Source organism: Diabrotica undecimpunctata, chromosome 1, assembly GCF_040954645.1.
Source record: "Diabrotica undecimpunctata isolate CICGRU chromosome 1, icDiaUnde3, whole genome shotgun sequence".
Lineage (NCBI taxonomy): Eukaryota > Metazoa > Arthropoda > Insecta > Coleoptera > Chrysomelidae > Diabrotica > Diabrotica undecimpunctata.
In genome coordinates, this window is record NC_092803.1 from 174,438,028 (window position 1) to 174,460,186 (window position 22,159).

General features: G+C 35.5%; 1 protein-coding gene across 3 annotated transcripts in view; it reads right to left on the reverse strand.

The window, feature by feature from the left end:
• The window catches only part of ci (transcriptional activator cubitus interruptus), a 410,707-nt gene that overhangs the window by 215,261 nt on the left and 173,287 nt on the right, over positions 1 to 22,159 (reverse strand). The window contains exon 1 of one of the 3 annotated variants that reach the window (XM_072520602.1): positions 12,861 to 13,530. The exons of the other annotated variants lie outside the window; for them this stretch is intronic. The gene's annotated coding sequence lies outside the window, so the exon portion shown is untranslated. Of the gene's footprint in view, positions 1 to 12,860; positions 13,531 to 22,159 lie in introns of those variants that run through there. 3 annotated transcript variants of the gene reach the window in all.

A 22,159-nucleotide genomic window follows, 5' to 3' on the forward strand; every position in this document is an offset into this window, starting at 1 on the left:
TATCCATATTTAGAGTAGTATATACCTCTACTACTCAACAAGTAGGGCTTTAATAAATAAGAAAAAAAACAAACTTCTTCGTAACAAAACTAAGGAAGGGGGAAAAATATATAGGGTAGTAATATAGAAGAGGTTGAAAAATTTTGTTGTCTGGGAAATGAAATGGATAAAACAGGTGGTACAAGTAAAGATATCAATAGAAGAAAAACAGAAGCACAAAAGGCATTTAGTATACAGATTAGAAAATCACGTCAGTGTGTGTCGGAGCTTATACCTGCCAACCAAATTTTTGAATAGGAGGAGGAGCAAATATTTGTAAGAAATGCTTCTAGAATATTTTGAAAAAAAAAAAGTAAACTATATATATATATATATATATATATATATATATATATATATATATATATATATATATATATATATATATAAACGAATAGTACTATGCCCAGACATAGTTAGAAAAAAATATTTTTAAAGGGTTTTAAAGTTTATCTTGGGGCGAAGTACATGAAATCAATTCGTGCCATCTCTTGACGCACAAAATGCAACAAGCGTAACCGTGGTCCTCCTAGTCATTCGGCATATAACCGTTAGCGAAACCATTGCCCCTACAAGTCCGTCTCCAGGTGAGGGTGGCACGTTAGCTACAGCGTGGGGCTCCATCCTCCCAGTAGTACCTGTGGTGCTACACGAACGCTTGCCCTATCAGAGCGAGCTGGCAAACTTATTCGAACACTACTCCTCTACTACTCGCGCTGGCGTGTCTCCTTTTCAACATAGCTCTGGAAAAGGCGGTCAGGGTTTCCCAAATAGACAAGAGAGGAAACATTTTTAATAAATCATCCCAAATTTTGGTATATACAGATGATGTTGACCCCTTTGGGGTTTCCCAAATAGACAAGAGAGGAAACATTTTTAATAAATCATCCCAAATTTTGGTATATACAGATGATGTTGACCTAGTTGCCCGCACAACACGCAAGCTAGAAGAAATGTGTACCACCTTGTCAAATGCCTCAAAAAATATGGGCCTGCAAGTAAATGAGGAGAAAACTAAGATAATGGCATCAACTCCCAACAATAGACCCAGAATTGATAACTCTACCTTTGAAGTGGTGGAAAAATTCACATACTTAGGCTCCCTGATCACCAAGGAGAAGGTCATGACGGAAGAAATCAAGCGAAGAATAATCCTAGCAAACAAATGCTATTTTGGACTGAGTAGGCATATGAGAAGCAGAAACTTGACTAAAAAACAAAAATAACCATATACAAAATCCAAGGATCCTAAGAAGAATATTCGGTGGTATCTATGAAAATGGTGTTTGGAGAAGGAGGTACAACTACAAGATATATCACAGATATAAACATATATTTGGTGGTAAAGACGTAGTATCCCTTATACAAATAGGAAGACTAAGATGGGCAGGACATCTGGCAAGATCACAGCAGAACAACCCTAGAAAATTTCTTGTCACAACCTGTGGGAAGTAGAAGTAGGGGTAGGCCAAAACTCAGATGGAGGGATGGTGTAGATGAGGATGGTAGAAAAATAGGCGCAGCAAACTGGTAACAGTTGGCAATGGATAAAACTGACTGACGTAATAGACTTGGGAAGGTCGAAGCCCTTTTATAGGGCTGTAGCACCAATGATGATGACTCCTCTACCACTCATCTCTAAAGTGGGAACGTACTACAAGCTCAGGTGTAATTTGTAGCTAGAAGTTAGAAGTTCTCTGCACAAAAGATTATGGGGAATGAGAGTAGAGTGGTCCCACGTGAGCTCGTCTCGCAGATACTAAGAATGCAGACCATTGACCAGAACGTCTAGCGTCCTGCGTGCAGTCTATATCTGTAGAATAGGGAGGGCGAGTCAAATCCAACAGCACTTAGGCCACAATTGAGTCATTATGCATCCTACCAGGGAGCTGTCGTCCTTAGCTCATTGTCCATCCTGCCATTTTCAAAAAGATGGACGAGTCACCAGGGGACATCCCCCTTATGTGGGCAGGTGTAGGTCAGGGCTCGCCGGCTCGAACTCTCATAACACATCGCCTTCTCGTTTACATCTGGATAGAGATGTGTGTGCTAGCCCCAGTGCGTGGATGTGTTTGCTGTAGTTGACAAACCAAAAAGATCAGCGGGCCCTAAGAGTCTAAGGCCTGTTACCTTCCTAATCCTGATGTGACACTTGGTCTATTCAAGGTTAGTAGCGCTTGTCTGCTGTATCCTTCGTGCATTTCTGTGATCTCTACACCTCAATCGAAGGCTCACCACCTCTCATTCCTTCCCGATAAGTCACCTCTTATCACGGGCAGGGACCAGGGCCTAGCAGTATATGGTAACACAGCAAGAAATGTAAAGTGCTGGTCAACAAGCTCACTTTGGAGGACAAAAAATATGAATATGCAAAACTGGTCATTTTGCCATCAACAAATTACCTATGTATATTTTAAACAATAAACACTACAGGAATGAAATATATCTTTTAAAGTCAAATCCTGGTAAAACAAATGCATATCGTGAAGCCGTTTCTGTAATACCGAATGATAAACTAAAAATTCGAAATAAACTTAACGTTTATTTAAAGAATGGAGTCATCTGGAATACATCGATAAGAAAATTTTTTTTATATAAAATAAAGAGAAAACTTAAGTGTTTCTCTCACATATCTGTTATATCACATATCTATTAATCATCTCACATCTGTTTCAGAAAAAGGAAACCTTTTGATATTTAAGAATATTCTCATTATAAAAATCCAAACAGCAAAGAAATTATTGTATTAAAATTTTCTATTGGCTAGGTATTCTTTCAGCTCTTTGACTATATATATATATATATATATATATATATATATATATATATATATATATATATATATATATATTATAATAGTAGAACCTATTAGTTTAAACTTTGACAACATACTTCTTACAATAAAAAAGATAACTCCAATTTAAGACCGAAAATATAGATCAAATTCTCCGACTTTGGTATCTACTACTTACCACCAAACACGCATCAGCACTTAAGGCCATTTCCATCAATTACGAATTGCCTTTAAGCTGTCGAAAGGTATATCGATAGTGAGGTGACACTTTGGAATAGCCATACAAAAACACAGAATAATTAAGAGGGTTATTAAACAAAACGCTTTGTTTCTTTATCGGAATCGGCATTAAAAAGGGTTTCATTCTCTTGAAAAGGACTAGCTGATTAAAGTGTCATTACTGGGTATGTGTTATAGATAGGTGTAATTGTCTACTATAATTTAGCTTTTATTTTATATAGCTTTTTATCCACTAAATTTGTTCCAATGTCTGGAGTTCGGAGTTCCATATCCGATTACAACGAAATTAAATAAAATGTAAACTAAATTCAAGTTCATACACGACAAAAATTACATTGCAATATCACTATTTAAATATCACTATTTAAAGTTTAAATCAGTGGTGGCCTAGTTGGGAACAGTTCTGCTACCTGTTTGAAAAAAAAAATATATTCATGTCAGTACCAATAGTTCAACTATTATTGTGAAAAAATACGTAAAAGAGAAGAAGGATGTATGCAAAATACTACTCTAAGATTAGCCCTGTGTGTTTTCAGAACCATATCAGTAACCAATCTACAAGTGGTATCGAGAGAGCCACCTCTAAATTTAAGAAGACATCTACTAAGTTTTTCTGCTGCAATAGTCTCCAAAAACAAAAATCGCCATATATACTTTAAACTTTTCAACGTATTTGATCCTAATTTACTTGGACATAGGCTACAAAAAGCTATGTCATAAGCTTGAGTCTCTCCTTATTTTCCAACCTAAATTTATCACTTTGGCCCCCTTTCCCTACTATGGATTTAATCCTAACTTAACACCCAAAAAATAGTAACCCTAACCAATACGATTAGTACCAATGCCAGAGTACAATATGCCACCTGTATACCAGAACACTGCTTATATATAGGTACCGGTGAGGCAACAACTATCTTCATCATCATCCAGCCTTTCCATCCATCCATCATAGGCCTCCCTTCAACTCCTACATTCTTTGCGAATTTGTGTTCTTTGTTGAAAATTTTTCGTGATCCTGAATAAATTGAAAGCATTTAAAAACTGAAGAAAAATATAATAAATAAGTAAATACCGAAGAATTTAAAAAAATCTTGGACTGATACGGTGGCCAATGAAAAAGTTATCCACAAAATAAACAAAGATAATGAAATATTGTATACCGTCAAAGTAAGAAAACTTCAGTATTTGGGACATATAACCCGCGCAACTACAGTTGACAATGCAGAGATGCACTCAGAATGGTTCGAATGCAATTCAATACAATTTCCGTGCCAGCAACCGGGATAGTATGGTTAGCTGATTATTTTCATTTGTCTATTTTATTTTGCTCTTAATGTTAATGAAAAAGTGTAGTTGAAAGAATATAGCCTTGCCAAATACCTGTTCTTGTTGATTTTTTCTGACATTTTCCCTCCATATAGAACACTAGCTATATAGTTATCATATAATAATCTTATGATCCTTATATATTTGGGAGATAAACCTCTCTTGTAACGGAATCAAATACTTTTATAAAATATATGAAATTTGCGCATGCCAATGTAATATACGTAAGTTTGCTAGTTTTGCTAATAGATATCAGCCTTTATCAATTCTGTAGGAATTTTATCGATTCCAGCTGACTTTCCATTTTTAAACCGTTTAATTGCTTAATGTAATAGGGCATGGAGTGAGAGCCAAATACCAAAAGATTGGGAAGTGGGAGTTATTCTACCCATTTTCAAAAAGGGAGACAGACGCGAATGTAGTAACTACAGAGTAATAACACTACTGAGCATCCCATCCAAAGTATATGAGAGAATACTAGAAAAACGTCTTTTACAAGAAGTTGATTCTAAAATGGAACAATCACAGAGTGGATTTAGAAAAGGCAGAAGTATCCAAGATCACATTTTACTATCAAGAAACTAATACAAAACGCACGGAAATCAATCACTGAGTTATACCAAGCCTTTATAGACTTAGAAAAGGCATTTGATAGTACTCCAAGGTGATTGACATATGTTTAAAAAAGAAAGGTGTGAAAATCAAACTCAGGCAAGTAATTATGAGCATATATAGACATACAAGGAACAGAATCAGAACCGATAATATGGAATCCGAAGAGTTCATAGTAAATGAGGGTCTACGTCAAGGAGGAGTCCTAGACCCCATACTGTTTTTAACATTGTCTTGGATGACATAATTGTCATTACTAGAAACTAGAGCAGAAACATTGAAATTATATGCCGGACATAGAAATCTAGAAGCAGTGTGGATCTCAGAGTGTGCATACGCAGATGATCTAGTGATATTTGGGATAAATGAAGAAGCACTCAATCGAAATTTACAAGTATGGAACGCTGCACTAATTAAACGAAAATTGAGGATCAATAATGAGAAGAAGAAAGTAATGGTATGTGAAAAAAATAGAAAACAAAAGAAGATAATACTTAACGGAAATACACTTGAACAAGTCGATACTTACAAATACTTGGGAGTACAAATAGAGAACAGAGGAACTGAAGAAACTGAAATAAGTTCCAGAATAGAAAGTGCTGCTCGGATGTACCACGCAATTAAAAGTAAGTTTTTGTCGAAAAAAGACCTATCCCAAAAAGCCAAAATGACCATATACAAGACGGTGTTTGTGCCGATTTTAACTTTTGGTAGTGAAAATTGGACGCTTACTGATAAATTAAAATCGAAAATAGAGAGCATAGAAATGAAGTTTCTTAGCAGAATAATGGATATAACCAGGTTAGACAGGATTAGAAATGAGGCAGTCAGAAAACATCTTAACGTCCAACCAATTCTTAAGAAAATTGAGGAAGCCCAACTAAGATGGTATGGACACATGGTTAGAATGATCAAGAAAGACCAGTTAAAAAAGTATGGGAAGCCAGAAGACAAACCAAGAGACCAAGGGGCAGGCCAATGAAGACATGGGATGATAATGTAACCTCAATCCTAGAGACACGAGGAATCAGCAAAGAACAAGCAAGAACCCAAGCAAAGAATAAGAAGCAATGGAGAAAAATTGTATATTATATATATATATGGAGAAATTACCGGCGTTTGAGGTGGAATTATGTGTGATTCCACGTGCTTTCAATCTTCAACTAACTTATACCGCCGGTATTCTTTGGGTTTTTAAGTGGACTGTATTATTTTAATTGTATATGGTACGTAAAGAATACTAGTAACTTACAACTAACTTTTATTTCTTAACGTATTATAGGTAACACAACCTAGTGAGTACTATATGTGACAATATACGTGGTTACACAAAATTATTAGTTTCACAATCGCGGAGACAAATTTTCTTGTTGCTAAACACTTGAGAGAGACACGCTCTGAGAATCAAATCACAAATTTTGTTATTAAAGCACCATGTTTCTTCCGCGAGAGTTTGTAACAGACAGCCAAGGGTTTTTCTTGGGACCGTCGGTCGCCGGTGTCGGGAACAGGTCATTTTTAACGGGGTTTAGTAAGTACCGTTAGAGTTTATTGATGGAATGAATAGGGCGTCTTGGCATACAGGGTGGAGTACAGTTATGAACAAAGAGAAATATACTATTTTGAAAATTACAGGGTTGTAAACAAAATCAGTTTACAACCATACTGCCCCCCAGAGAATGTCTACTATCTTGTAGCCTTACTTTTACTATAAGGCGGAAGAAGGGCCAAAAACATGCGTTGAAGTCTCATCTTGCGGTAAGGGGATCAGTCTAGTGATAGGGCGAATGAACGTTCCACTTTTCGTGCGAACTTGAACTGCTCGAACGTTGTGGTCTTTTCCTTCATAAACTTCGGTCACCCGAGCTAGTGGCCACTGTAAGGGAGGGTAGTCAAGGTTTTTAACCAAAACTAAATCGCCGACTTTAATATTAGGAGTTACATGAATCCATTTGGGTCGGTTTTGGAGCCGATTTAGGTAATCCGAGGTCCAACGCTTCCAAAAGAGTTGCTGAACTCGAGTACACTGCTGCCAGCGCTTCAGTCGATTATCCGGAGTGCATGAAATATCTACCTCTGGATAAGATAACAGGGGAGCACCTATTAAGAAGTGTCCTGGAGTAAGAGGCTGTAGGTCTAATGGATCAGTAGACAATGGGAATAGAGGGCGAGAGTTAAGAATGGCCTCTATTTGAGCAAGAATAGTGCAGAATTGTTCAAAGGTATATACAGAGTTACCGGTGATTTTAATCAAAAGTGACTTAGCACTTTTAATTGAGGTTTCCCATAATCCACCCCAGTGTGGGGATCTGGGAGGAATAAATTTCCAAGTGATATTTTGAGAAGCAAGGAACTCGTGAAACACATTAGGCTGTGATGAGAAATGTTTTCTAAGAAGAGTGAGATGGTTATTGGCACCCACAAAATTAGTTCCATTGTCACTGTAGATAATGGATGGGATACCACGTCTAGCTATGAATCTTTTAAGACAAGCCAGGAAGGCGTCTGTCGTGAGGTCAGACACTGCTTCTAAATGGACTGCTTTGGTAGCTAAGCATACAAACAATGCTATGTAACCTTTATATGTAGGGGCTCTTCTCAAGGAAGAGGACTTTATGCAAAAGGGGCCTCCAAAATCTATTCCTGTGTTTTCGAAAGGTCGTTTCGATGTGACTCGTTCACGAGGGAGATCTCCCATAATTTGGGTTGAGGCGATGGCATTAAACCTAAAGCAAGTGTTGCATGAGTGTATTATACGTTTTACACACCTGAGTCCGTCAAGGGGCCAATATCGTAAGCGAACATTGTTTAAGGTGGTTTGAGATCCTGCATGTCCCAGACGCTGATGCTCTGAGGTGAGCAACAGTGTAGTGAAGTGATTACGCGCAGGGAGCAGTAAGGGGTGTCGTTGATCAAAGGGTACATCCGAATACTTGAGTCGACCACCTACTCTAAGTAATGTAGACCTGTCAATGAAGGGATTTAGTGAAGCAATTTGCTTGTTAAGTAACAATCGACCTTGTGTCAGAGATAGTATTTCGGACTTAAAGAAAATGGCTTGAACTTGACGTATTAGGAATAGTCTGGAATCTTGCAATTCCTTAGGAGACAAATGACCAGATAAGCGGTCTTTATGTCGGGCATTGTACACAAACCGACGTATGTACGCCATGGATTTTATAAGTTTAGTGAATGATGAGAATCGGTTTATATATTCGATCCAACAATTTTTCTGAGTTTTGGTATATACATTAACTCCTTTCTTTTCTTCAGGGAGATTGACCATAGGCTCAAACGAGCTATTTTTAAACAAATAGCTAGATCGATCTAGTAGAAATGGTGGTCCAGATGCCCAAAAGGATCTGGCCCGATCTGAAAGCTTACCCCGAGATAAGAGGTCTGCGGGATTGAGTTCAGACTTTATGTGCTTCCACTTTGGGGAAGGGCTAGCGTTTTGGATTATTTCCACCCTGTTTGCCACAAAGGTAGACCATTTTTTGGAAGGTGAGTGCGCCCAAGAGAGAGCTACCATAGAATCTGACCACAAGATACTGTCAGAAATGGTAAGAGAACGAGATATTATGGCATAAAGCTTGGTGTAAAGACTGGTTAAGAGAACCATTGCACACAACTCAAGTTTAGGTATAGTGAGAGGTTTTCTCACTGGAGCTACACGCGATTTTGCAGCAATAAGTGTAGATGACACAGATGAATCAGAGTATTCTGCTCTTAAATACATGCAACATCCATATGCCTGAGTACTGGCATCACAAAACCCATGTAATTCGACTTGGACTACGTCCTTTTCACCGATTATGCACCGAGGAATCGAGAAGGAAGACAGGTTGGTTAAACTTGACAAGAACTTAAACCAACTGTCTAAAAGATCGGGATCGGTTATAGTGTGGTCCCAAGAGAGATCTTTGGCCCATATTTGTTGCATTAGAATTTTTCCGTGAACAATTACAGGATTGACAAATCCTAGAGGGTCATAGCACTGCGCTATGACAGAGAGAATTTTTCGTTTGGTAGGTAAACTAACAGTAAGCGACTCTGGAATGGCAACTTGGAATACATCAGTTGCGGGATCCCACTTAATGCCTAGCACCTTGCATGGCCCTTTTTCAGGAAGAATGTCCTTTGACGCGCTGCTAAACTCTGCAGAGGACGCAGCAAGAGATGAATTGGATCTGATCTTGTGTATACTGAAGCCAGCGGAAGAAAGAGTAGAGCTTAACGAACGACGCAGTGAAATGATTTCTTCTTCAGTACTACAGCCTGATAAGATGTCATCCACATAAGTCTGATATAATAGGGTGTCTTTCACTGCCGTTGAACAAGAGGTATTTTGAGCAATGTCCTTTAGAACTCGACAGGCCAGATATGGAGCACTCTTTTGACCAAATGAAACTGTAGTTAGTTCAATGCAAGAGAATTGGTCTTGTGGAGTTTCTCGCCACAAAGCGTTCTGAAGAAAGTGAAAGGAGGGGTTTAGTTTCACCTGCCGATACATTTTCGTTATGTCAGCAGTAAATGCAAATTTATGAGTTCGGAATCTGGTAAGAATTTCGAACAGTTCGGGCTGAACCTTAGGACCACGGAGAGTGATATCGTTTAGTGAGAGAGCTGAAGTGGTCTTAGCCGAAAAGTCGAAAACGACTCTCATTTTCGTAGTAGAGCTTTGGTCTCGTACAACTGCTAAATGTGGGACAAAGTATTTATTTTCAAATTTGGAGTTACAAAGGGCCAGAGGGACTTCCCTTCCGTGTCCTAGCTCAATATACTCCATCAGAATTTTTCTATATTCTTCCTTTAGGAAAGGATGCTTGACAAATTTCTTCTCAAGGGAAAGGAATCTGTTTTTAGCACACATAAATGAATCGCCCAATTCTTTGTGAGCTAAAGGGTGAATGAGAGGGAGGTCGACCTGGTAGCTGCCGTCTTTCAGAATTTTAGTCGTCGAAACAAAGATTGCTTCGGCAAGCTCATCCTGTTCCGAACTTTTAGAAATATCAAGACCTTGTTCCTGTTGAAAAAAGCGATCTAGGGTTTCATTAAGTGATTCCTCGGTTTCTTGAAAACCGAGGGTCGAGTGAAATGTGTACGATTTTGGGTGAGGTTGAAAGTGGGGTTTAAGATAGCTGAGTGGTACAGAGCCAGACACAACCCATCCTAGCTGTGTCTGTATAAGAGAGGGCAATCCTTTCCCCAACTTTTCAAGTCCTGGTAGCAACAGCTCATAGTAAGCATCAGCTCCTATGAGCAAATCAATGCCAGCTGGTTGACCGAAATCTTCGTCGGCCAGCCTATTTAATATATGAGAGGGAATTTTAAACTTTCTTATGTCAATGGCTATCTGAGGCAAGCAATTTGTAATAGAAGGTATTACTGCACAAGAAAGAGTAAACCGCTTAGCAGAAGAATTGCGAGGGAAGATATCTATTGTAACTCTTTCCTTAATGACATTACTATCATTAAGGATTCCCGAGATATGCAGACTGGAAGGATGCCGTTTGCATCCTATTGATTTAGCTAGTGACTCAGTGATAAATGAACTTTGACTTCCAGAATCCAGAATGGCTCTGGCTAGAATAGGTCGTCCATTTACTGGATAAATGTGAACTTTGGCTGTAGCCAATAAGACGTGAGTGTCATGTGTAGTGATTGTCGATAGTACAGTTGAGCGTGAAGTGAAGTTATTTTCATGTACGACGCTGGACTGGTCAATTTCTGGCTGAGTCGTCAGGAGAGTATGAGATATAGAACGAGTGGAAGACTCTCCGTGGTTGAGTGAGTGATTAGAGGGCTCAATTGGAGTATGAGTGTTAGCTGCTGAGCTGCGAGTGTTGTGTAAAAGAGAATGGTGCCTCGAGTGACATAGGGAACAGGAAGACTTTGAACCACAGTTTTGTAAAAAGTGCTTACTACCTAAACAGTTATAACAGAGCTTATTGGCCTTTGAATATTCAATTCTATCAGATACAGGCAATGAACAAAACTTAGTGCATGAGTAGATGCGGTGATTTTGCTGCGAGCAGTAACCACATCCTTTGGGCTGTGAGGTATATGGTTTTGATTTTGAATCCATTTGACTGGAGGGGTTTGATTGTGAGTGAAAAGCTACCTTAAACTTACTTGGGTGAGAATGGTCATTACCTTGAAATCTAGTCACTTTAGACGTGGGTTGTTGGGCCGCAATGTTATTCTCAGAGTTGATATTTTCCAGAACAACACAACGGTTACTCAAAAAATAGAAAAAGTCATCAATAGAAGGAAGCTGATTCACTGAAACTTGCTCTTCAAATGAGCGGCGAGTGCTATAATCAAGTTTTTGTTCCAATAAATGAACAAGTAAGGATTCAAACAATTCTGCTTTACTTAACTTTACCGTATCTAAGGCATCCAAAATTGCCTTAGAATTTGCAACGAATTGTCTCAGCGATTGCGAAGTACATTTTTGCAATGTAGGAGTGGCTAGTAACTGCTGATAATATGAGCGGATTATCTGCCGTTGGTTACTATACCGGCTGTGTAATAAATCTAAAGCTATCACAAAATTATCATCAGTTACCGGCAACCTATCAATTAGCTTTAACGCTTCTCCCTTTAGATATGATTTTAAATAAAAGAATTTCTCAACATTTGATGATAACTGTGAATTATTGACAATTAGGGCTCTGAATAAGTCGATAAACGAAGGATATTCGATGCAATTTCCACTAAATGTGGGTAAGTGAATATTTGGTAGCTTAATATTTATATGAGAGTGGCCACTACGAGAGAAATGATCAGGATCTGGTCGGGAAGACACTTGATTTAAGGCTTCGACTTGAGCTTGTAGGGTACATTTTAGATCCAGACATTTATTTTCATATTCCTCTCTGTCCTCTGAGTCACTAGGTGAGTCCAGTAACTCAATTTCATTTTGAATGGAGTCATATTTAGCTAAGTTCTCCTTGAGAAGGTCTATACGAGACAACAACTGATGTTTATCATCACAAGAGGTATTAGCGCTGTACCACTTTTCTATGCGGGTGAATTGCGCCTTGTAAGTACTACGCTTTTTCTTAAGAGTGTCCATGTTTGTATTTACAAACAACGAGTTAACTGAGAATTTACTAAGAACTACTTATAATAAGAATACTAAGAAAGAGAAGTATTTTTTGCTAAACTAACCTAACCCTTCGAGTAAAATACAAAGATAAGACACAGAGTGAGAGAGAGAGAGAGAGAGAGAGAGAGAGAGATATGCAGAGAGGTATATATTTTTTTAACAACACTTCTATTGAAATACAAAAGGGCAAATGCTGAACAAGACACAGAACGAGAAATAGAGTATTCTTGCTAAATCCAAATAATAACAGTATACAAAATAAAATGAATTATTCAATATAAATAAATTTTACTTTAAAATATACTATGCAGCAATATATAAATTAAGTTTTCTATTAAGAGTAAAAATGAAGAATTAAATTATATTTAAATTGCAACTTTGTGACTCGCACTGTAACACAATCACCAAATATCATGAGAAGAGTGATAGCTTAATTGATAATCTACGGTTCTATATTACTGTTAAATACATAATTATAATAATGCATATGCCAATCTGGTTTACGATGAAATAAATAAAGACATGCAGAATAAAACAACTAATTCGTAGCTTTTATTATTCTCGTAGCATCACCTGAAACATACAAAAAACATTCCAGACCGGCATAGCTTTCTCAAATTTATACAATCTAAATTATGTTCTAAATTACTTAATTATATTCACTTCTGAGTAAACAATCTGCTTATATGTGTTTAATGCTATCACTGCACTTTGTTTATTAAGGAAAGAGTTTACCTCGATACACTAGGCTTTCGGGGAGGCCTATGTCTACTTGCGTCTGCTTCCTGCGGCTGCTGTGCACCTTCCAACTCGATTGGGCTTCAATTGTAAAGAGCTAATCATGGAGAATCATCCATCCGGTTCGAAGATAGACCATGGAGAAATTACCGGCGTTTGAGGTGGAATTATGTGTGATTCCACGTGCTTTCAATCTTCAACTAACTTATACCGCCGGTATTCTTTGGGTTTTTAAGTGGACTGTATTATTTTAATTGTATATGGTACGTAAAGAATACTAGTAACTTACAACTAACTTTTATTTCTTAACGTATTATAGGTAACACAACCTAGTGAGTACTATATGTGACAATATACGTGGTTACACAAAATTATTAGTTTCACAATCGCGGAGACAAATTTTCTTGTTGCTAAACACTTGAGAGAGACACGCTCTGAGAATCAAATCACAAATTTTGTTATTAAAGCACCATGTTTCTTCCGCGAGAGTTTGTAACAGACAGCCAAGGGTTTTTCTTGGGACCGTCGGTCGCCGGTGTCGGGAACAGGTCATTTTTAACGGGGTTTAGTAAGTACCGTTAGAGTTTATTGATGGAATGAATAGGGCGTCTTGGCATACAGGGTGGAGTACAGTTATGAACAAAGAGAAATATACTATTTTGAAAATTACAGGGTTGTAAACAAAATCAGTTTACAACCAATATATATATATATATATATATATATATTGTTATGATGTATTGTTTGTGAATCATGAGCAATGAGTATTTTTTAATAATATAGGGTTTTTATCGCGGCTCTCAAAGAATTAGTTTGTAAGTACTTTTTTAAATTAACTTTATTATATCTATTATGAAACACACATATATATCTAACCTAGCCAATGTAAATTTAAAATAAACTATCTTTAAATTGAAATTCTTATGAAACTAATTAAATTCTATAGACAACGTAAAATTTAAACAAACTATCTTCAAAATTGAAATTGTTATGACACTAACTAAATTATATTAACAAATTTTTGTACCTTTCTGTCACTGAATGCCTAAATGAACTGTTTTCCACTGTATAGATTATAATCACCACTCAATGTCTTCTTCGCAGCTTCGGTTATCCTTGTTTTTGTGAAATTACTTTTTCCAATTATCAGCTTCCACCAATTTAAGATATTTTTCTTCACCAGCATTTATAAACCACCAAGCAAACCAGCAAACAGCATTTATATTTATTCTTCTTTTCTATATACCAATATCCAATCACCAAATATATTATTTAATTTTAATATTCAATTAATACTTCTTCCATTATCCAATCATCGTTTATACATAACATAATTTTTAATCTTCAATAATATTTTCTTTATACTGTTTCTTAATCTTGATTTAACTCACTATATTGAACAATTATAACTGATTGACTGACTCTAACTAACTTTCATACTAAAACTGGCCATCATAGTAACTGTAACTCATAACTGATTGACTAACTGAATGGACATCTTGAATCCAAATCACCGGGTATTTATATCTTTTTTCATGTTCCAGAATCATCTAGCAAGAAATCATGTTCCATTTGTTCTATTAAATACATGTCTGAATTTTCTGGAACAAACCATTTCGCAAACAAGGCCATCTCCGGTGATCTAGAGAATTCCTTACTTTTCTATTGATAATTTTGTTGACATTTAGGCTTTTCAGATCAGAATATACACTTAAATCAGTAACTATATATAAATTAAACATTTTAAACTAACATTATTATAACCCGACTTTATATTCCTAATTATTAATTTCTATCTGTCACTTACTGTATAGTTGGTTGCCTAGTCACATGGCTCACTTAAATATATCTACAATATTATAATTATTAAAATACAACTTTTTACAATTATTATATGCTAATTTCTTAAAAATGCCCTCACATAAATAATTTTTATTAAATTCTCTAGTATATAACTTCTTAAAATAACCAAATACTTGTTATATCTAATATTATCTAGTATACACCTTATAAATTATTTTCTTTAAACACCAATCATCTCAATATATATATATATATATATATATATATATATATATATATATATATATATATATATATATATATATAATTGCTTAATCGATATTTTCAGGCTTGATTTGTTATACAATTATATTTAACTCTTGTAAAATTTCTAGTTCAATTTCACTTTCTGTCATAGTTTCCTCTTCTGTATACATACTGATTAAGTATTCTGTCCATCTTCTCTGTTTGATGCTCTAATTATCTGTTTTGTATACTTAGAAAATACTATTAACCGTAACCGTAAAAGTTTAGTAATATCTTGATACATTGTCATGTATTTATAAATAAAAAGTTTATTTATTATCTATTCTAGGTATTGTAGTTCTCCGTAGACCAATACATTTAAAATATGTTAAATGTTCTATATCGATGATTTTATTCTCGTATTTTAATGACCGTCTAGAAGTCCAAGAATGGTTGCACTTATCGCAAACAATTGTTTCCTAAAATAATCTTGTTTTACATTCCAGTTCATACGTATATACCTTTATACGTATAAGTAAATAACTAATTATCGAGTAATTTCAGTTTTTCCATTGAAATTTCTGTCAAAATTAAAACGATATACCACCATGTCGATCTCCAATTGGACCCATGCCTACCAATTCCATTTTGTATTAGCTCCAAAGCCCAAACAATGTTAATAACCAAAAAAGTTTCAATTACATTGTCGTAATCCAAACAAAAAGTGACGATTGCTTTCTTTCCTTTTCTCTTAAGTCAATTACGTGTTCGAGGAAGAAACGTTTCAGTATGTTTTTTTCTGTTTTTATTTTTTTCGGTAGGGTTCGCGTAATTGATCGTACGCGACCGAACGTGAGAATGCGACGGTCGCTTCGAGAACTTTTACACATAAAATCAGTCGAAGGCATAAATAAATTTGTGGAGACGTGACAGATCGATATTATTGACGGAATTGGAAGAACGGCAGCAAGGGAACATTGAAAGAATTGTCCGTGGAATTATATTTACAAATAAATATAAATGGGAGCTCAGTCTTTTCGAAAGCATATTTTTATCAAAATTCAAATGTTTTTTAACTTTTCAGCTTTTAAATCTAAACTTATTATCGAAACAAAGGCGTCTGAAATAATTTCTCTTTATCATAGTAGTAACGTAATGATCAATGTAGAAAATAATTATAGAAACATCAAAAATACTATTTCTCTACTAATTCTCACACAGTTTAGAAAATAGCCCTAATAATTTGATTATATGAAAATAAAATCACCTTACAAACCCCATCACACTCTCTTCTAGACTACGTCTCCAGACATCGATTTGGTTGAATTGGCAGTTCATTCACATCATTTCCTATTGACATGTATTTATAGATAATATTTTTCAAAGAGTCCACCCTGCTCACATAGAAATTACAATACAAAATACAAAGTACAATATCAAAATACACCAATAAAAACTTCTGATTAATTTATAAATTATGGATTTCCATATATTCATCTATATTTGAATCAGATTAGTTGTCCGCTACGATAGGAATGATTATAGGTTGAAAAACTTCTTCGATGTTATTATCAGGAGCCAACAATCTTTCTTCCTCTTTTTTGGTGTGGTTTACAGCATCGTCTCAGTTATCTTTCTTTCCTTTTTTAATAAGATTAAATAAAAGATATCGGATATCCTTTAGAGTAGGCCAGTAAATACCAGTAGAGTGGCTCAAATCGGAGTTCGTACTATTGCCCAAAAACCAGGAGCAAAAGTTTGTGAAGACTATAGGACCAGAAGCCTAATGAGCCATCTGCTGAACCTGTTTTCCACAACAGAATTTACCGGAAATGCGTGGAACAAATTGCACCCAATCAGTTTGGACTTGTGAACGCCGTTGGTATGAGAGAAGTTTTATTTAGCGTGCAGGTATTGTTTCAGAAATGTAGAGATGTCAGCTGTGATGATTTTTCATGCTTGATTGACTACAAGAAGGCTTTCGATAGAGTCAGGCATGAACAAATGATGGAAGTACTGAAGAGGACAGGGATAGACGGAAGAGACCAAAAAATAATAGCTAAGCTGTATTGGAATCATTTAGCGGTGCTCCGAATAGGTGGAGAATATACAGATCAGGTCAAAATCTTAAGGGGAGTGAGACAGGGGTGCATAATTCCACCACTGATATTCAATCTGTACTCGGAGCACTTTTGAAGAGGCTCTAAAAGATATTGATGAAGGCATCTTAATAAATGGAGTCAAGCTCAATAACCTACGGTATGCAGATGATACAATAGTGGTTTCCAATACCATAAAAAGGCTGCAAAACTTAATGAACAAAATAACGGAAACAAGTAGAACATATGGACTGAATATAAACACCAACAAAACCAAGCTAATGATCATCAGCAAGGAAAACATAACTGAAGTAAATCTGTATGTGAACTAAATGACTATTGAACGTGTCTCGCAGTACAACTACTTGGGAACTATAAACAATGAGTCATGGGACAATACCCAAGAGATTAAATGTCGTAACGGAAAGGCATTCTTGACTATGAGCTCTGTGTTCAAAAGCCATAACCTCACCCTAGAAACAAAAATAAGGTTCCGTAAATGTTACGTGTACTCAGTTATTATGTACGGAGTAGAAACGTGGACATTGAAGGCGGAAACTTTTTCTGAATGAAACTGAAGGCTTTTGAGCTATAGTTATACAGAAGGATGCTGAAGATACTATGGACAGATAAATTCACCAATGAAGAAGTACTACGAAGGATGAACACAACCGCGGATTTGGTTAACATCGTATGGGCCGTAAGCTGCAGTACTTGGGACATATAATGACAAATCAAGGCAGATTTGAGCTAGTCCAATGCATTTTACAAGGTGAAATTGAAGGAAAAAGGTCCCAAGACGAAGAAGAATATCCTGGCTTGCTAGAAAACATGGTATAGAAAGACCTCAACACAGCTATTCCGTATAGCAACCAACAAAGTCATCATAGCCAACATTCGGAACGGACAGGCATCCTAAGAAGAAGAAGAAGAATATGCTTTAATTTAACAGCTATATTTTTTCTGGCTACTTCAACAGATAACAATTTGTTCTCTCTCTCATCTGCTCTTCCTACTTATCTGCAGAATACCAGAGAAAATATCACCTTGTACTCACCAGTGAAACGATACAGAAACACACCCTTTCAGAGGCAGATGATCCCTAAGCGTAATAGATGAACTAGAAAGAACATTCACCACAATGAAACACCCATCCCAAAAAGAAGACAATAATTAGTGAATGGTTTGGACGTATTTACGTTTCACCTTTGAATATGTTGAATCTCTCTCCAGCTATTAGTTTTCCTCTCTAAGCACGATTGGTACTCCAGTTACTGTACCAAGAGAAAGTTGATATCGACTTATCTATTACAAAACGATTGATATACTCCAGTCGTCAGAGACGAAAATGCCACTGAACCCCTAAACAGCTTACAAACAAGCTGAATTTTGCCGAGAATATTAATTTTGGGACCCGAAAAAAAACTTTTACCCCTGAGCTTCCCCTAAAACCCCCACCATAGATAGGGAAAAACGAGGGGGTATGGGGTAAAAACAAAAAAATACATTTGCCAAGAATCTGTATGCCATAGAAAAAAATGTTTCAAATAAAAAAATGTAGTGAGATAATTCTAAACAAAAATGTTTATAAGCACTTTTTGGTAGAATTAACCGTTCCCTTAGAAACAACGCGTAAAGCGACCGTCGATTTTAAATGTCAGTTTCGAGCGTGAAATCAATGTTCAATAAAATTTGTATCAGCTCGCCGGTAAAAATTCGATATCTTTTGATCCAAGTGTCCTATCGGCAAAAATCAAGATGAGTTTTAAAGATAAAGAAAGCAGTAATTACTATTTAAATGGGAATAAGCCACAATTAAAGGTTAAAGTACGTTTATTGACGTTTCAATTTCCACTTCGAAAATCGTTCTCAAAATACAAACATTAGTAAATTATTATATTAATTAATGTTTTGTATTTTGCCATTTTTGATGTGAAAGTTTAAATCCAGCGTTTTTTGACATAGATATATTCAAAGTAGAAGCTTCTTTTGCGGCTACATCTGCAGCCTCATTTCCTGCAAGGCCTACATGTGAAGGTACCTAGACAATAGTGACAATTACTCCATGGTCCGTAAGTTTATTATATATGTCATGTATTAAATTTACCAGAGGATGATGTGAGAACATGTTTTTAATTACTTATTGATGATAAGGAGTCTGTGCAAATCGCTACATTGCGGTCAGTTGGTTCTAACATACAAAAAGCCTCGACGATACCATATAGTTCTCCAGTGTATACACTACAGACGGCAGAAAGTCTGATTAGTTTTGTAGTACTGAAAGAGGAAACAACAGCACTACCCACGCCTACATAATTTTTAGAGGCATCACCTCGATTGTTTAAAGTTTTGGTTTAGAGTCATTTTACTTATTTAATATATCTTTCTATATTCTCAAGAGATACCTTTAGACCATCTTGATGTTCTTAAGTAATTTTTATTTTTGATTTTTTTTAAATGTGAATAAAAATTCTTTCGATATCTTCACGTTTTTTACTCATTTGCATTCTATCATTGTTTGCTAAAGTTGTTTTTTTTTAGTTTTATATTTATACTTATTTACATTTATACATGCAACTGTCATTCTGTTAGATTCTATTATCTTTATGTTTATTCCTCCTCAATAAAAAAATAATGAAGTAAAAGATTATCAATCATAAACAACATCAATAACGATACAAAATGGGATCATAATACTAATACTGTTGTGAAAAGCTCATACCGTTCGACGAAATAAGCGTTACAAAATAACAATTTCTTGAATCGGATTATGAATGTGTAAAATTTGAACCGCGCGCATCTTGTTAGAGGTGACAATTGATTTAGTATTGTGGCTAATCAGATTCTGTATTCGCCTGTCACTCCGAATCAGTTCTACAAAACACCGATTAAGATGACAGATAGTCTCAGCGGAATAGAAACGATATAAATGATTCATTTGATCGTGTCAATGTACATACCTTTTTCATCGTTTGCAGGTCATTTGGTATAAATCTATCCATATAGAAAAACGAACACGCGTTTGTAGAATAGAAGTTATATGATTGAAAATAATATAAAGTATTAATACAAAAGAAGTATGCACCAAATAAAATATTAAAGAATTTTTATTAAAAACGTGTTAGAAACAAACAAACAGAAAATATTGTATTACTTAGAGAAAATATATTTCTTGTTTGGTTTTGTATATTTTTGTATAACTTATCTCTGTATTTTCTCGTGTTCAACCAGTTGTTACCGGCAGTTCTTCCTGATACCATTACAATTCGGCGTTCTAAGTTAAATAATATATTATTCGATATTATGATTGTGAATGTATATAGTATCGTCTTCTTATTTTTATCTTCTTATCTTATTTACACCTGATCTAAAGAGTTTGTTCGTGATGCTGCTAAAGCAGTATCTCAAATTTTGCAACCACATTCTTCTACGGCTTGGATTTCTTTTTTGTTCCATTTTTTCCTGAATTATATTTTGAAGTAATGCGTATGTCCTCGCATTAGGTGTACCAAATATTCGAGTTTTCTTCGCTAAACTTCGTTATAGCAGCTCCTCAGAAAATACTATATTTATTATCACTTGGCTCTGTGGATGTGTACAACTATTTAATCAAGTTTTTAAAAGACAGCAAATTATCATTATAATTTTCTAAAAAATTTTTAGTTAATCTTGTTACCTTTGTTTTAAACCATTTGTATAAGTATAAAATCAATGCATGCCATAGATCCCTAGGCAAGACGAGAGTGTCACTGTTCTCCTAATGTCGATTTAATCTTAACTTTGTGTTAGGGCATTTAGGCAAATTATAATGATGGATACTGTCTTATTCCTTTTGTGTCTGGTTGTATGACGATAAGTCTAAGCCAAAAAAAAAGTTCCCTATTAATTTTAGTTTTAGTTCCCAGAACATTAGCTGCGGCTCTTTTCATGGTAGCACCACATCTCGCTTTCAATATTTTTTATGTTGTTCTGTTTGAGTCCAGCTCTCTACTACATATAATAGGGTATTAAGTACATAGTCTCCCAAAATTCTTAATCGTAGAGGGATACTTATGCCCCTATTGCATAGAATTTTTTCTTCCTAATGAAAATGGTCTTGACAAATTTCGATATGTCTGTTTATTTCACTATTTTGGTCACCAGTTTCATTTTATTAATGATATAACGTCCAGTGGTTTGTCCTGCCAGAAGCCTTTTCCAGCAGAACAGTTGGACAGATGTTATATCCTGCCAGAAGAACTCAAGGAATTTTTGTATGATCTGTCCTTCCAGCAGGACTTTAAAGATTCTGGCAATACAAAAACATTTATCAGTTGCATGCATATGGGTTTCAAGGTAATCTTTAAGGTTTTTTAAAAACAAACATTTACTAAAAGAGGTAAAATCTATTTAAAAATGAAAGATACACTATTAACTAAAAGTTATTGAGTAGACAAAATATTGTGGATAGTATGGACTGAACTTCTTTTATAATGAAAACTTAACGTTTCTTTTGAAAGGAATTCCATGTAAAATATGATATGCGAAACAATTGCAACCTGTCGTTGAAGCACATAACACCGATATAATACCACAGTTTTCAAAATACTCGATTTTTGTTTTTTACAAATAATTCGGGAACAAACTACACATTCTCTTTGTACTTTTTGTTCATCCTTTCGCTGCTCAATGCTTTTAATACATGGTTAAGGCGATTTTCATTTTTATTAGGTATTCAAGTAGGTCTTTCGTATAAAACCATTTGCGTTTTTTGATCGTCTGGCCATACATTTTTTATTAACTATAATACTTATTTCTTTGTAAAAGACTCATGCGAGACCAAGTCATTTTTACTAAAGTATTTATGAGCTAAAAAAGAATTAGTTTGTATAATACCAAGCAGTGAGGCGTACATTCGGTGTTTTACATTCTGTGTGTTCCAATGCTAAACCTGACTGTCTTATATGGTTGTGGATAACAATAGCTGGAGCGCCCTCAAAATAATCTTGGACCAATTTAATTCTGGGTACTTCTTTAACATAGGGAATTCCATTTTCATTATCAATGCGTTTTCCCTTGGTAGGTTTGTCTTTAATTGTGGTACCACACCTCCAAATAAAAGTATTGAATTTTTTATCCCTCCACCCTACACTAATTTCACATTATCAACTGTTGCGGTGGCATAAACAG